Source organism: Cryptomeria japonica, chromosome 7 (assembly GCF_030272615.1).
Source record: "Cryptomeria japonica chromosome 7, Sugi_1.0, whole genome shotgun sequence".
Lineage (NCBI taxonomy): Eukaryota > Viridiplantae > Streptophyta > Pinopsida > Cupressales > Cupressaceae > Cryptomeria > Cryptomeria japonica.
The window spans coordinates 75,260,731-75,272,224 of record NC_081411.1 but is presented as its reverse complement, the minus strand read 5'-3'; positions in this window follow the sequence as shown (position 1 = coordinate 75,272,224).

Sequence of the window (11,494 nt, the reverse complement as noted above, 5' to 3'; positions counted from 1 at the left end):
ACCTAAAATTTTCTCTTTTGGGTGGTTTATCTACACATACCAGTTAGGGACCTTTTTGGATTCTTCTTCTAGTTCATTGTCTGACTGAGCTTCTTCACCTTCACGACCAAAATAAGCATACCAGTTCACTTGTGCTTGTCTTCCTTTGTGCATATCATCATGAACTCTTGCATGCACACTCTCAATGAATCTTCTTAGTCTTTTGTTGTAGCATTTATAGGCCTTGTTGTTAGTTTAGTAACCAAGCAAGATTCCTTCATCACTCTTGGAATCAAAACTACCTAAACCATCCATATCTCTATTGATAAAACACTTGCTTCCAAATACCTCGAAGTACTTGACTGATTGTTTTCGGTCATACCACAACACATAAGGTGTCATTTTGTTGTTTGTTCTTAGTTGAACCCAATTCAAGGTATATGCAACAGTATGAACCACTTCCTTCCAATACATGTCTGATAAACTTTCCTCATTTAACATGGTTTTGGCCATCTCCCTGACTATCCTATTCTTCCTTTCTACCACACCATTTTGTTGTGGTGTCCTAAGTGCTGAGTATTGCCTTCTGATTCCATGTCTTTAATAGTAATCTTCAAACTCATTTCATGTGAACTCTCCACCCTGGTCTGATCTTAGGCATTTCAGTTTGTACCCACTTTCCTTCTCTACCATCTTCCTAAATATCTTGAATCTATCAAATGCTTGTGATTTATCTTATAGGAAAGTGACCCATGTCATTCTTGAATAGTCATCAATAAAGAGCATTAAATATCTTTCACCAGCAAGAGTTCTTGTCCTAGTTGGACCACATAGATTTGTATGTATAATTTCAAGTGATATTGAGTTTTTGTGTTCTTTTGTGTTGAATATCACTTTAGTATGCTTCCCTTTCACACATTTATCACAAAATGTGCTTACCCATTTGATAATTGGTGGTATATTTCTTACATACACCTTTTTGCTTACTGCAACTAAGTTATCAAAATTTATGTGGCCTAATCTTCTATTCCACAACCAGGTTTCATCCACTTGTCCCAACATGCATTGGGATTCAAAACATTCTTTAAGATTGTGTAAATTACCATTTATCTTGTTGCCTTCATCTATGGTCTGAATGGTACTATCCTTCTTTATCTGGTAGCAAGTATAATCAAAGGTGAATTTATAACCTTGTCACATATCTGACTTACACTCAGCGAAGTGTGCTTCAAGACTTCCACATAATACACGTCATGTGCTTTTAAATTTCCATTAATGTATGGAGTACCTTATCTCTTTATTTTAGATGATGAGTTGTCTCCAAATCTCACTAAACCACCATTCAAATCTTTAAGCTTGATAAATTTCTTTTTATCACTGGTCATGTAGTTAGAACAGTCACTATCCACAACTCATAGATTTCTTCTTTTGGCATGTAGGGAAGTCTGCACTATCATACTTGATTTTTCTTTGTCGATTTCTTTCTCAACCCAAACCGGTTGAGTTTCCTTCTTCTTATCAGTTGCAATTTGTACTTTGATTTGGCTATTGGTTCCTAATCAAGATTTTTCCTCTTCTTCTTGATTTTCCCATTCTTACAAAGCTTTACAATATGTCCAAACTGTTGATAGTTATAGAATTTCACATTTACATTGAAAGATTAATCTTTGAAACTATTGTAGGACAGTGGTTTACTTTTCCTAAATTAGAAACTCCTATGACCAAATCCATTGCACTGATAATAGACAAATTCATATCCCAGAGTGTATTAAATTGATTTCTACTTTCATAACTCATAGTGGGCTTATTTTTTAATCTATAATCAGCTAACCTATGTCCAAATTTGTTACATTGGTAACAATAACCATGAAAGTTTAGAACATACCAGTTAGGTTGCCTTCATCCTACAAACGTCTACCTCACCAGGGTTCTTCCTTTCATACTGTTGACTCTAGTAAATCCTTCATGATCAATTCTTGTATTTCTCCTAATATCTGCATTCTGGTACATTAAGTGTGGCCTCCGGTTTATTGATTGTGTATATAGTGGTTTGTGTGACAATTTCTAACAGGTTCTACATAAGTACTCTTGCCAATATCCTTGCTTACTATGAATGTGTTCTTCTCCTCACCTTCACTTGAAGAAGTTAATTGTATCTCCTTACAGGATGCGTCTTTTCTGTTTTAACTTTTTCCTTCTTCAAATCCTAATCCACATGTATCTTTAGATTGCTTCTATTTTTTTGGCATCTTGTCCAAGGCTTATGTGCTACCCTCATATTTTATTCTCTTTTTGTTCATCCTTACCTTTTTGAAGCTTCTTTCTGGGATTCACATTTTTTGTTTCCAGATCTTGATGTTCCTTTTCCTTCTTCATTAGATCAAAGGATGTAACCTCACATATCCTCTTGGCTTCTTCCAACTAGAGTTTCAAGTCAAAGATAACTTGATTTGACTCATCTAGGGATTTCTTCAAGAGATCTTGTTCATCTACTATAGAAAGCTTAAACTTCTTGAGTTCTCTTATTGTTTTACTTAAATACTCAAGAGCACTTATGAGATCACCTTCTAGATCGACTTCAGCTTCAATGTCTTCTTCTTCCTCATCTTCACCAACTGGTTCATCTAGAGCCATAAAGAGATTAATTTCTCTTTCATTTTCATGGCAGTAATCTTCTGATGCACTTTCTTCATTTGTGGCATCATCCTCAATAGTATATAAGCTATTCTAATTCTAGTAGCTTCTTATTCCTTGTCAGTAGATATTCCTTTCCTTGTCTTTACCAGCTGATCTGCCAAAACTTCTTTGCTCATATCCACTGGTTTCATTATAAGGACATTTTGCAGAAAAAGTGTCCAAATTTACCATAGTTGAAGCATTTGAGTGGTAACTTCCCTTTATACTTTTTGGATCCTCTCTTAAGCTTTGTGATGAATTTTTCTACCTCTTCATCTGAGTCTTCATTAGATCCTTTATGAGAAACCTCTTCCTTGCCCTTTTTGGTGGAGTTGAACATTGCCTCTTTCCTTGAGGATGCTTCACCAGTTGTTCTTATTTCATAGGTTGTTAGAGAGCCAAATAGCTTATCCATTGTGAAGGTATCCAAATCCTTTTCTTCCTCAATGGTAGAAACCTTAGTATCATACTTAGATATGAGAGATCTATGTACCTTCTTGACAATAGTCTCATCAACAATTTTTTCTCCAACTCCTGTGATGGTGTTTACAGTTTCATCTACTCTGTGAAGGTAGTTTGCAATGTTTTTTTCATCTTTCATCTTGATGCCTTCAAGGTGACCTCTTAGATATTGTATCTTGGACTCTTAGACTTTGTCATCTCCTTCAAATAACTGAGCTGCAATTTATCCCAAGTCTCCTTGGCAGAAGCATAGTGCATGACCTTGAAAAACTCATTAGAAGACAACCCACTTAAGATTGCATGTTTTGTCTTTGCATTATTCTTATACTCCTTCTATGCATCCAAATTAGTGGGAGGAACACTAGGGATAGTATACCCATTCTTGATAGACATCCATGCATCAAGACCAAGAGAGGAAATATAGGTCTCCATTCTTCTATTCTAGAAGGCATAGTTAGATCCATCAAACATGGGGGTTTCAAGGAAGGAAATTCATTTATTTCCATTGTATTCTTTGACCATAATCTACCCAAGCTAGAGAAAAATTTAATCAACCGGGAACCTTGGCTCTGATACCAATTGTTGAAGACAATGTACCACTGAGAGGGGGAGATCAATGGTTCATAAATATTTTCTTTTTAAACCAAGCCTTAAGTATCAATTAACAATCTAAACATTAAACAATCAAACCAGTAAGGTAAAAGTGGATATAATAAGAGCCAAACACACAAATGCATAACCCACAACACCAAATGTATGACGAAAACCCAATATGAGAAAAACCTCGGTGAGAAATGTTGCTAAAGTCTACTGCTCCAATCCAACCTCACAATGAAACAATGGATTACAGTGATTCAAGGCACCAACCTAAGGAGCCCCAACCCCTACTGATTTAGGGCATGAACCCAAGAAGCACCAACCCATGTACCAAGCACCAACTCAGTGTAATACAATAAAATACAATTTTGATACAATGATAACACCTAGTTGTAAATGACTTCTTCACTAGTTCTCACATTGTCGGTTATCAGATTATTCACTCTAAACACTCATTAGTTACTCCCAGCCTTTGTTCTTTCTCTCAGCCTCACACTTCATAGTGTCAATCTTGGATGCCTTCCTAGCCAATCACTCCTTACCGGTTTGCTTGAATGTTAGAACTGCAAAAGTTTGTTGGTTACTCTATTTCTACTAATTACACCCTATCACTGGTTACCTACTAACACACACTCTCTCTCTAAGAAATAACTCTAAGGCAGATTATCTTTCTTTCTTAGACTCTCTTTTTCTCACACCTCACATCAAGCATCAACTCATTTCAATCTTGAGTTGACATATTTTTATCTTTTAGGGTTCCCACCACAAGAAGCATTCAAACGGTGTTGTGTTAGATTTTTCCTTCACCAACGCGATCAGTATTAGATTCTATTTGATCTTCTTTTCTAGAGTGATGATCTGCATGTGATTGATCAACACCACCAACACATCACATTCCAATGTGTGTTTTCTATTTTAGGATGTCTATGACATGCTTTTCTGTATTTCTCTATTAAACACTATTAGTGGCTCAGTGGTTTCCTTCGGCAAGAAGGTACAAATATCAGATCTTCTTGCAAGGTCAGCTCAATCATCTTCCCGCCTTGTCTTCCTCAAGCAGTAAAATTCTTCCATCATCTGATGGTTTATGGGTTCTTCCTTAAATTCGACCTTCTTACTGACTGTTTTATCGATGAATAATTCACTGACCACAGTGTGATCGCCATTTGGTTTCCACCTATCATACTTGTCAACATCAACCTATTCTTGGTTTGGCATCCTTCACCAACCAAGATTGAATACCGGTTCAACTCACCTCACAGGTATAACCTAACTTCACCAGTGGTTCTTCATACTTGCTGACCTATTCTTTATCAGTGGATCAACTTGTCTTTCCATCAAACATGTTGGTCCAACATCTCAGTCCATATACCAATAGCATGAAGCTTCTATATGTATATCAGTTCACATCCTTCATTTCTTATTTTCCTTGTCGATGGTCTTGCTTTACTGATAGATGATGCATTTCATGTGTACTAGTAACATACCTTTCTTGTCTTCTTACACACATATTGGTTTACATCATTATGTCTTACTTCACCCATATAGGTCACTACTACTTACTCACCGGTGAACATGCCAAACCAGTTGACATCATGTTACTGTACCATTTATTTCTCATGGCAAGAGTGAGTCACCCTATTAAATTTCCATTCAGAGTCCTTATCCTTCTTATGACACCTTGGTTCAAGTCCCCAGCATGCCTGTAAATCCTCCTTCAATCACAAATGTCAAGTTTTAGTAATTGGTTGAACTCTATGAACGCGTTGAACCATCTTGAACTAGGTTCAACAGGTTCATTTAGGTTCCATAGGTTCCTAGGTGTTCAGGAAGGTTTTTCATACTAATATTTTCTTTAAGTGTCTTGCAGCGACTCTTGAAAAAGTTTTTGTTCGGTAGCATGTTACTTCTTTCCATCTCCGGGTATTGAACTCATTGAACCAAGTTCAAAAGGTTCAAATGTGTTCAACATGTTCAATATAGTACAAATGGTTAGTAGCATGGCACAAGTAATTTTCTCGGCATAGATTTTCCTTGAGCATGGCATACATCTTGAACTGTTTGAACACTAATAAAGTCTTTTTGGGGTGTTCAAATGAGTACGAAGTTGGTGGGTCTTGTGGGTTAAAAGATTTGATATTGCATTTATTGCCAAATGTGAGAAAGGGGAACCATGTCTTAAGAGATGCCAATCCTTGGCTTTCCGAAGTTAGTAATCATTTCGGGAACTAGCGGTTACTTCAAAAATGCCACCATGCATTCAATGCATGCATGCGAGGTCCAATCCACAAACTTAGCACACTCAGAATGACAATTAGCATTATTGCATTCAATGGTCTCACATCATCGTCCTTACTATAAGGTATGAAGGGTTATTAGTGCTTTGTATCCATTCCTCATTGCTATAGTTTTGTCTTTCCTAGATAGGAGTCTTGTTTGCTGCTAGTCATCGTTTGGTTGTTCAACTGTGAAGGTGAGTCCTTTTCTTGTTCTCTCGAGTAGTTTTACTTTCTTTTTCTCTCTCATAGAAAGGTTTGTTGCAACCGATTAAGGCTCATTGCTTTTGAATTATGAAGTCTACACTACATTTGTTCCGAAATATCTTTAGCCTCGCATGCACTGAACCCATAGTTAGTGATACTGACCTTAAAGGGCAAAATATTGAGGTTTTGAAAGAGAGGGTGTTCAAGGGAATTGACAAATCTTTTGTGTGGAGATTTTGAGTAGCGGTCTCATAGTAGTGGTGGATTTTCCCCTAGCCATTCCTTGCCCAGAATTGATTTAGGAATGTATTGCTAGATACAACCCAGTGTCCGAAACCATTAGGAGAGACAATGGAAAAACCCTCCTTGCCATAAATCATGAAGTCATTTCCTCCATCTTTAAGATACCTGATTACTAGTTTTGAAACTTTTCCCCTGCTCAGTCTGTCACTGAGTTCAATGCGGATAGAGCCGGACACCGTAACAATGTAGCAAAATTCTGGTTGAAGGTTCCTCAAAGAGGTGGTTCCAAGTTACCCAAGAATCCTAATAAGAACCACATGTTACCTCATATTCATGATGTTATGCTTTTGTTGCACCAGGCCAGAGGGTCTGCCAAAGCTTATAGCTTCGATGACTGGATTTATTGCTACATGTAGCTAGTTTTGGAAGGGAAACAGTATCTGGATTGGGCTGAATTAATTGTTGATTCGATGAGAGAACAATTGAGTATGGCTAAATAGTTCAAGCAGAACTTCTTTATGTCTTCATATCTCTTATATTGTTTGGTGTGTGTTAAAGAGTTGGGTGGAATACCAAAACAACCCACTGAGGAGGATGTCCCCATATATGAGTTCTATCCCATCCTGCAAAAGGATAATGCCTTACAAGATTTCAGAAGGGTTCACAACGCTTTCCTGGGTGACTTGTGTCATGAATTGAGGAATACAAAAGCCAAAAGGATCTTTGAGGATGCGCAGACATTGATAAAGAGGTTTGGCAATTTTTATATCCAGTTCCCATGTTTCTATTACATAAGGATAGGTGGCTTTGAAGAGGAGCCCTTCAAGCTCCCTCACTTTTGTTCAGACTACTTTGTTTTGGTGGAGATATGTAGATAGCTGACCTCTGTAATCAAAAAAGCACAACTCAGGATAAATGGGAGGGTTATTTTCCCTTCTGATTGGGCGTGTTGTCCTATAGTTTGATGTCCAACGCCTTGAGTATTGGAGCAGATCTCAGGAATTTCAATTTTTCCTTGTATCCTGAAAGGAAAGGTTTTAATAACAAAGGTTTTTCCTGAAGTCTGGGCCTAATACCATACCTTCCAATTACACAATTAGAGGATTTATGGGAGGATTGTGCTGATGAAGTTGAGGTGTTCAAGAGGGGAAGCATGAGGATAGTCTTGGAACATGTTATTTCATTGTAGGTAAAGTTGGACACTAAGGGGCTTGAAGAGGACTATCTAGAGCTTTTTGAACCAGGATACTTAGCTCGTGCAGAAATTGAAGTGCCTCCAATTGACTGGGATGAAGAAGAGAAAGATGATATATAGTTAAGGACCAAAGAAGTTTTGGAAAGAACCACAGCATGGGTCACCAGGAAGAGAGCAGCAAAATTAGGCATTAAGTCTAATTCAGCAAAGAGTCATGAGGTCCCACTATGTTCACCAAAGCATCTTTCTAACAATGCTTCTATGCCTATTCGTGCAGGTAAGGATAACAAGCTACCTAAGCTTAGACATAGGTCTAATTCAGCTTTGGATTTCTATACCCCTCGACATACCCGTTCCTGAAGTGTCACTCAAAGAAAGATGGATCAAGCAAAGGATACAAGGGTGAAAGATACCATTCTTGATGCTCAGATATTCAAGGTTGGAGACTTGGATAGCAATGTTGTTAATGCCCTAGATTCTCATACAGTGACTATGGCTATGACACCACCTTCCAAAGCAATCGAAGGAACAATGAGCTCTGGTGCAACTCATAAGTGGTTGACCACTTCGATGAACAGAAAGAAAAAATTTCTTCCTGTGACTATCTCAATTCAGGAGATGGTCATCAAGTACACTGAGAAGAATCCGAAGCCGAAAAGGTTCAAGACTGTCGCTTGCCTGGACAATGATGAAGGAACTAGAAAATGGATTTCTGAAAATGCCTCATACAAACCCAAGGATGAGAACAAGGAGGCTATCCCCAATGATTTCAAGATCATGAAGGTGGAACTAGGAAATATGAGTAGAGACTTGGACAATCATTTCTTCTAGGTGTCTATGAAGAAAATGCTCACTAGATCAGAGAAAGATGGGCAAGAAAAGAGAGAGCTAAATCGACACATAAATGTTCTCACCCAGTTCATTGATAATATTGGTTGCTTCAGGGCACTCCCAATATCTCATACGATAGAGAATTTTGACTCCACCTCGCAAGAAAATAAAAAGTTGATGAGCCAAGTTCAACGGGCTAAGAGTATTGTAGAGGCCATGGAGAAATGGGTTGAGGGAATAATCAAAGACAACAAGAAGTACATCATCGACTCTTGGAGGTTATGCAATGAGATACAGAGTCTTATAGCCGAAGTTCAAAATCAACTTGTGCCATGGGAAAAGGAGGAACACAAGTGGTAGAGCATCTTGCCCTTGTTTTCCAAAGTAGAAGAATATGGAGTTACCAGGTTCCTGACGGAACACTCAATCAAACTGATAGGAGATGAATGTCAGCTCTTTGTGCTGAAGAAAACTATAATGTGGTAGGTCCTTACCTTCAAGTCTATGATCTCTGATGCTAAGACCTCTATTTATGAGCTCCATGATCTCCATTGCAGTATAGTTAAAGATAACAAGGTGGTTAACCCTGACCATGATTGGCAATTGGGTATTTGTGGGTTGAACACACAAGATGCAATTAGGGCTTTCCAGATGAACATGGAGAAGATCAAGGCCAAGGGTAGTTTCACTCTGAAAGATATAACAAGGCTGGCAAGGATTGAGTCCATGACTTTCATTGGGAATGATCAGTTGCTGAAACATACCAAAAAGATGGTGAAGCACTGGTGGAATAAGGAGGTGGCAAAGGCAAAGCTCAATGTGATGAAAGTTCCAAACCAGTCTATTATTCAAGAACTCATCGCTGCCCATGACGCTCGCAAAAGTGGAGAGGATGATGATCATGGAAAGTGACATAGTGCATTGATTCTGGCCCGGTTTCCTTTATTTTTGCAATGTTTCATGTTTTATGCAAAAACTTTGGGACATCTGTCCCAAGATACATCATGTTGGTTTCATAACTATTTTAGGGGAGGTCGAGTTTTCAGGGATACCTCCCCTATTCTAAAAACTATAAATTAAGGAATGATAGATAGAATAGGAGAGATCTAGTAAGAAAATTTTAGTTAGTTTCTATTTTTCCTCTATTTTGTGAAGTTTTTGTTTTGAAGAAGGAAGGATCAGACTTTTGGAATCTGAAATGGAAAAGGATTTATAGATGTATTATCGTGCCTTTGTTGCAAGAGTATATATATAAAGATCATACTATTTTTGGGAGAAGGAAAATATGTGGGTTTTGAATCTATGTAGATACATATCTTTGTGTATGCTTATCTAATCAAATAGCAGTAATGAACTCTATATTGCAAAAGATTATTATTTTTCTGGTACTCCTTCCTTTGGGTGTTTGTTCTTAGGAAATGATTTGTGTATGAAAATAGATTCAATTTCTGTTATCTGTTCATTTCTTATTGGAATTGTGGGAATGGTGTTCTAAACTTTGATTCAGTTACTTTCATCTCTTGCATTGTATAGATTAAAAAGATAATTTTTCTTAGACAAATGTGTGAAATATTGGCCTCTCATCCAAGAATGAAGTAGGCAGCCTTACATGCTTGCTGGTTAAAAGCTATTGCTAAAATAAAATTAACTAGATGATTCCTTGAATAACCTAAATAGGGAGCTGTACCTGTGAAAAATTCAGAGGGAAGTGGTTTATACAACACTTACCCAACTGTTTAGTTGAACACTTGTCTTTAAAAGAAGGCGACAGAGTTTAAAATTGATCATTTTAAGAAAAGACAAATCTATTCACTAACACATCAATGAGAACCTAATCCCAATAATGCCAACATTGGTATATGAAATATATTCTCAGAAGGAAGGAATTGATTATAATGAGACTTTTTCTCTGGTAGGTAGGATTGAAGCTGTGAGACTATTTATTTCTTATGTTGCCCATAATAAATACAAGGTTTATCAAATGGATGTCAAGTGTGCACTTTTTAATGGAGATCTTGAAGAGGAAGTTTAGATGGAGAAACCTGATGGATTTTCACTTTCAAATGACAAAAACAAGGTTTGAAGGTTAAGGAGAGATTTATATAGATTGAAACAAGCCCCTAGGGCTTGGTATGCTAGATTGGACAATATCTTTTGAAGATTGGTTTCACTAAAGGTAATGCTGACGACAAGTTATATTATAAGATCACTGATGATGACATATTGAATGTTGAAGTCTTTGTTGATGATATCATTTTTGGAGGTGATAATGAGTTATGTATGGAATTCTCTAATAATATGAAGAATGAATTTGAGATGTCTATGATTGGGGAGATGAAATTTTTCTTAGGTTTGTAGATTACTCAGACTCATAAATATAGTTTCATGTATCAAACTAAGTATGATAGAGAGTTGTTGAATAAATTTGGTATGGAAAGTTCTAAACTAGTTGGTACTCCCATGGTTACAAGTGAGAAATTGACAAACAAAGATGCATCAGCTCTGGTAAATCCTACAAGGTATAAAACTATGATTGGAGGTTTGTTATATCTTATTTAGACTAGACCAAATATAATGAATGAATTTTGTATTGTATGAAGATATCAGAGTGATCCTAGAGAGAATCATGAGAGTGTGGTGAGAAGGATTTTCAGGTATTTGCAAGGAACAACTGAGTATGGTTTGTGGTATCCTAAAAATGATGACATTACACTATATGCATATACAGATGCAGACTGGGCTAGCAATTTTGATGACCAGAAGAGCATATCCGGTGGAGATTTCTTTCTCAGAAAGAAATTTCTCATAGATCAAGAAGAAATAGTCATGTACTTCTTTATCTACTACTGAATTAAAGTATGTCATTTCTACTACTTACTATACACAATTTTTATGGATGAAGCAAATGTTGAAGGATATAAGGATAAATTATAATATACCGGTAGTTATTCACTATGATAACTCTGCTACTATTGACATATCAAAGAATCTGGTATTTCATTGTAAGATAAAGCAAATTTCTATCAAG